At 48.6% G+C, this 6,284-nt stretch overlaps 1 long non-coding RNA gene across 1 annotated transcript; it reads left to right on the plus strand.

Moving 5' to 3' along the window:
- Positions 1-4,225: 4,225 nt before the first annotated feature.
- LOC105502639 lies at positions 4,226-5,607 on the plus strand. The gene is made up of 3 exons (XR_001000376.1): positions 4,226-4,359; positions 4,998-5,386; positions 5,438-5,607. It is a non-coding gene; the product is annotated as an uncharacterized LOC105502639 (long non-coding RNA).
- Positions 5,608-6,284: the final 677 nt, after the last annotated feature.

The raw sequence follows: 6,284 nt of genomic DNA on the forward strand, positions 1-6,284 counted from the left end.
ACACGCATCTGTGGATCCTGGGTGTGTCTTTTGAGAGGGGTCACCCCAGTAGCAGCAAGCACATTCCATGCCCAGATGATAGTTTCTAAATTTCATCTTCAATGAAAGGAGCCACGGCTCCCGGAGAAATGGCTGATACTTGGGATGTGGGAGAGAAAATACAAGATGAGCCTGGGGCATCTTGCAGTCCCAGGAAGTAAGAAAATGCTCAAAGATAAAAATTTTAAAAAGATGTGGGCATTTCAAAAGGGCACGGAAGCCAAAATGTAAGAGCTCCCAGTGGCCACAGCTAGAATGATTTGAGCGCGCGCGCGCACACACACACACACACACACACACACACACATTGGATTATACCCCAAAGAGTAAAATGAATGTCCATGGATTTGTAAGCATATAAATAAATTATTGAATAAACTAAAAGTGAAAGGGACAGGCCTTCCTTGGGACGAATTCCAAACAAGAAATGTGGAGTAAATGAGGAGAATAGAAAATCACCATCAGGCCAGGCGCAGTGGCTCGTGCCTGTAATCCCAACACTTTGGAAGGCTGAGGCGGGTGGATCACCTGAGATCAGACGTTGGAGACCGCCTCAACATGGAGAAACCCCGTCTCTACTAAAAATACAAAATTTGCTGGGCCTGGTGACGCACACCTGTAATCTCTGCCACTTGGGAGGCTGAGGCAGGAGAATCGCTTGAACCTGGGAGGCGAAGATTGCAGTGAGCCGAGATTGTGCACCACACTCCAGCCTGGACAACAAGAGCAAAACTCTGTCTCAAAAAAAAAAAAAAAGAAAAAAAGAAAAGAAAATCAGCATCAGTGCTGCAGGCAACCTCCTCAGATGAATGCTAAAATTCATGTGCAAAGTTTAAGGAGAAAGAGGATATTTGTATAGTCTCAAAGTGTCTCCCCTACATGTTCGCTGATTACTGAGGTGCCCAAGTTCTTGATGCTCCCTTCACCAGGAGCTGGAGCTCAGGCTGGACTTAGTGACTCACTCCTCACCAGTAGGACATGGAAAGTGGAAAACAGTCGCTCTGCAGTGGGGATACCCAGCAGGCCTCACCTTGGCTGGGGGATCGAGGTCCAGACCACCAGTGGTAAGGCACGTTGACATCGTGGCCTCTGAGAGGACATGATGAGAAGAGCACCCTGCCTCTGCTCTGTTCTTCCGAAAACCCCCAGTTCCAATCTAATCAGAGAGAACATCACACAGACCCCAACTGAGGGGCATCTTGCGAAATACCTGAGCAGTACTCTGCAAACGTGTCAAAGTAAAACAAAGACAGGCCAAGAAAGGGTCACGGGTGCAGGGGACTAAGAAGGTGTGAGGACCAGTGCAGCCTGGGGTCTTGGACGTGAGTTGGTAAGATTGCACTGATGTGAGTTTCTCAGTTTCCACACGTGTGTCATGGCTATGTAAGATGCTCACATGAGAGGAAGCTGGTGAAAGCGTCCGTGGGAAGTTGCAGTACTGTCTTTGCAACTCTTCTGGACTTTTTTTTAATAAAACATTTTTAACATGAAAATATGCAGGGCATGGTGGCTCGCACCTGTAATCCCAGCACTGTGGGAAGCTGAGGCGGGTAGATCATGAAGTCAGGAGTTCAAGACCAGCCTGGCCAATATGGTGAAACCCCGTCTCTAATAAAAATACAAAAATTAGCCAGGTGTGGTGGCGTGGGCCTGTGATCCCAGCTACTCGGGAGGCTGAGGCAGGAGAATCGCTTGAACCCAGGAGGCAGAGGTTGCTGCGAGCCGAGATCGTGCCACTGCACTCCAGCCTGGGTGACAGAGTAAGACTCCATCTCAGAAAAAAAAAAAAAGGAAATATGCATCATTAGATGCTGTATGATAATCAAGCTACTTACAACAAACAAAATTGAGAATGAAGGTAAATTAAAAATAATTTACAGTCTTTAAAAAAGAGCAGAAACTACAAAATTTACATTTCTGAAAATGGCAGAAAAATCCCACATGAATGTACATGTATGTGTGAGATTGTGTGTGAATGAGCGCATGCATATATTTTTGTGTGTTTGGATTATATGTGTGAGGGTGTGCATGAGTGTGTATATGATTTGGGGGTATGTATGTGTATGAATGTGTGTGCATGAGTGTGTATGATTTGTGTGTGTGTGAAGCTGTACATGTGTACACTAGTGTGCATATGATTTGGGGGTGTGAATGTGAGTGTGTACATATGTATTTATGATCTGAGTGCATATGAGTGAGTGTGAATGTGAAAATGTGTGTGTGAGTGGGTATATGATTTAGGTGGGTGCAAGCATGAATATGTATTGTGTGCATTAATGTGTATATGATCTGGGTGTGTATGAGTGTGAATATGATTTGGGTGTGTATGAGTGTATGAGTGAATGTGTGCACAAGAGTGTTTATGATCTGGGTGTGTAAGAGCATGAATGTGAACATGTATGCATGAGTGTGAATATGGTTTGGGTGTGTATGAGTGTATGAGTGAATGTGTGCACAAGAGTGTTTATGATCTGGGTGTGTATGAGTGACCATGAATGTGAATGCACGAGTGTGTGTATGATCTGGGTGTGTAGGAGTGAGTGTGAATATGAACACGTGTGCATGAGTGTGTATACTATCTGAGTATGTAGGAATGAGCATGAATGTGAACATGTGTGCATCAGTGTGGATATGATTTTGGTGTGTATGAGTGATCACGAATGAGAACATGTGTGCACAAATGTGTATATGGTCTGGGTGTGTAGGAGTGCGCATGAATGTGTGTGCACAAGTGTGTATGTGATCTGAGTGCGTAGGAGTGAGCGTGAATGTGAACATGTGCGCACGTGTGTGTGTGATACGGGTGAATGTGTGGGTGTGTTTATGCAGGTGCACTGAGAGCTTTCAGCATGAGTCTGTGTGGCATCCAGGCTTTTCTGGATAATGTAGAATCAAACCCCATAATCAATTCCAGTAGCTTAGAAATACCAAATTCTCCTCACCCAGCAACTGAATGAGCAGGTTGAACAGCACCGTTGGCCATTCTCCTGCAGAACCCTGTGGAATGGGCCCTGCTTGTTCTCAGAGCGCTCCCAGCGGTGATGAGGGAGCCCAGCTCACTGTGGTTCATGCAGAAGGCTGTGTGTCATCCCCGGGACTGCAAGGAGAGGCAGAGGCTCAGGCGTGGGATCTGAGCCCACTGGGCTCCTCGAGGACTGCTGCCTCCTTTCCTCCCTTCGGCGCTCAGCGTCGACTCATCATGGCTCCTGGTCACACTCCTTGTCACTGCCTGGCATTACACAGGGCCACAGTCCCTTAATGGAAATGCTTGGGACCAAATGCATTTTGGAATTCTGAATGTTTCTTGATTTCAGAGAAAGAAGAGGGGATGGACTGTTGGGCAGCCCTGATTAACCCTGCAGCGTCTTGGCTCTAGAGGGGACCTGCGCTGGTGGGCCAGTTCTTTCCTATCCCCACCCCCGCAGGCCCTACTTCGGTACACACTCTGTAAATCACTTTCCAGCAACCCCACCCCCAAGCATCCTGCTTTTTCTAGAACATACCTGAGGCCCTGCAGAGCGTCCTTGCAATGCATCGTGGTGCCCTCACTGCCCCTCCCCACTCACTCCCCACTGGCAGCACCCGCCGAGGTAACTGGGGAATTTGGAGACAACCTCCCACTGAAGGTCTCCTTGCCCAGGGTGCAGGCATGTTGAGCTCTTGGGAGCAACTCAGGCAAAGACACAGACTTTGTAGCCATGACCTTTGGCACACTTGTATGACTGTGTCACCCTTTCATCTGCGAATCTAAGGGGTGGTTATTCTTCTGGTCCTACTTTAGTTAAACCTTTGGCTAAGATACTCTGGGAGTAGCAGGAGGTCTTGGAGCTGGCGTGCCCCTCCCGAGGGTTGACTTGTGGGTTTATCAGCAGCAAGTGATAGGGTGAGTGCAGCCAAAATGAGTGGACAGGGGAGGGGCTGGAGAACCGCCACAGCTGATGCGCGCCAACGATGAGCTCTCCTGCTTGGTGCTGATGTGCCTTGGCCCCTAATCCCACTGGTGTCCAGATGAGGACCTTGAGGCTCAGAGGGGGTTAGGTCAAGGTGAACACCAGCGTTGAGTTTCAGCCCCAGGTCTACCTGCTGCTGCCTCCGCATCGACTGAGTTGGCCCGGTCCGTTGTGAGGGCGGGTAGAGCCAGGGCCGAGGTGGGGATGCCAAGGTCCCACGCTGCAAAGATGGGTGGGACGGCACAGGAGCCGACCATCATCCCCAAAGACACAACTCCAAATGCCTCACCCTGAAATCCCAAAGGTCAAAATCCCAAAGACATAACTCTGGAAAAAATAATGTCAATGTTATTTATTTACATTTTAAAAGGTATGTATTTGAGAAACAAAAACACAGCAGAACATTTAATAGGACAACTTACACAGTGAAATAGGCAATGATAACACAGGTATTTTTGCATAAACCCGGAGGAGAGTAACAATGGTGGCATGGGTGTAGCAGTTATAAGAAGACAGACCATAAGGAAATAAGTCAAAAGAGATACGGATACATGTGTGTCACCATGGTTACTAATTGTGTGCACCCAGCCCTCTAACTGTGGTCATCTGAAGCATTAGGGATTTTGGACTTCAGGGATATTGATCTTTAGGGATTTCTTTTTCTTTTTTTTTTTTGAGACGGAGTCTTACCCTGTCGCTCAGGCTGGAGTGCAGTGGCCAGTTCTCAGCTCACTGCAAGGTCCGCCTCCCAGGTTTACGCCATTCTCCTGCCTCAGCCTCCCCGAGTAGCTGGGACTACAGGCGCCCGCCACTTTGCCCGGCTAGTTTTTTGTATTTTTTTTAGTAGAGACAGGGTTTCACCGTGTTAGCCAGGATGGTCTCGATCTCCTGACCTCGTGATCCGCCCGTCTGGGCCTCCCAAAGTGCTGGGATTACAGGCTTGAGCCACCGCGTCCCGCCAGGGATTTCAACATTGGAGATTATGGTGTTTGGGATTGTGTCTTTCAGGATTATGATCCAAACCCAGCTGGCCCTCCCCTACCTGCCCCAGGACTGTGGAGAGAGAACATTGCAGCCGTGGAGAACAATGCAACAAAGCACAGCAGGGGAACTGGAAATGCTCACCCTTTGACAGGGCACTTTTAGTTCTGGGGCCTTATCTTGAGGATATTCCAACATATACAAAGAGATTCATGCACAGAGATATTTACTTTAGCATTATTTGCCATAGGAAAAAAGTTGGAGACAATACATTTTATGTTCTGTAAAATGAAAGAACAGTTAAATAAATCATGACTTGAAGACGACTCCAGGGCTGTGTACCGAAGTCAGGGACAGAATCAGCTGAAACTGTTCCACCTGCACCTCAGCTTCCTCTGCTGTGTGTCGGGAATCAGGCGGGAATCCAGTGAGTTCACCACAGTGCAGGCCAACGTGTCGGGAATCAGGCGGGAGCCCAGTGAGATCACCACAGTGCAGGCCAACGTGCAGGGCACAGGTGGGCGCCAGGGAGGGGCCGCTGCACAGCCCCCATGCTTTCGCCGAAGACATGCAGAACAATTCAGAAGAACACATTTCCATCAGTTAATAAAGAGCGACGGCCTCCAGTCATGAGTGACACATGACCCTTTGCCTGAGTCTTTTTATATTTTTCCATATGTTCCATATTTTCTACACCAAAATAAGCTACTTTCATAACCACAAAAACTTAATGGAAAGAGGAGGAGGAGGATGGGGGTGGGGAGTAGTAGTCATGGGTTCAAGCCCTTCCTCTCTGCATGACTTGGATAACACAGTATATTCACACAGCCATTTCCCCATCTATGAACTTCTCAGGGGCTTTTATTAATTGATGTCCGAGACCTCTAGGGGCTCTCTTTATACGTCATGATATCAAATGCCCACCTTTCCAGCTCCTCTTGGCCTCCTGCCCTTCCTGGAGGGAGATGCACTCACTGTAGCCGCTGACTAGCTGGAGACAGACTGGCTCCTTCAGTGGGGAGGCCAGCCTGCCTGTCTCCCCAGCCCAGTCCCACTGTGCTGGCCTCAGTGGTGGAGACAGACATGGAGCCCTGGAGGAACCACTCCTCCCCGGTCGCCAATGTTTGTGGCACGGAGAAGCACCTGTGCTATGAGGGACAGTGATGGGGTTGGATACATAGGGGACCCTGCACCCCCAGGCTTGGTTCTGGGCTAAACAGTGGGTGTGAATTTGGGCCTAGGCCTCAGAGAAGCCATCAGCTAGGGGGCAGGATGTTATTTAGGAATTCCAGGGCTTTCTGTATTCCAGATGTC

The sequence above is a fragment of the Colobus angolensis genome, unplaced genomic scaffold (assembly GCF_000951035.1).
Source record: "Colobus angolensis palliatus isolate OR3802 unplaced genomic scaffold, Cang.pa_1.0 Scaffold1, whole genome shotgun sequence".
In the NCBI taxonomy this organism is placed as follows: Eukaryota; Metazoa; Chordata; class Mammalia; order Primates; family Cercopithecidae; genus Colobus; species Colobus angolensis.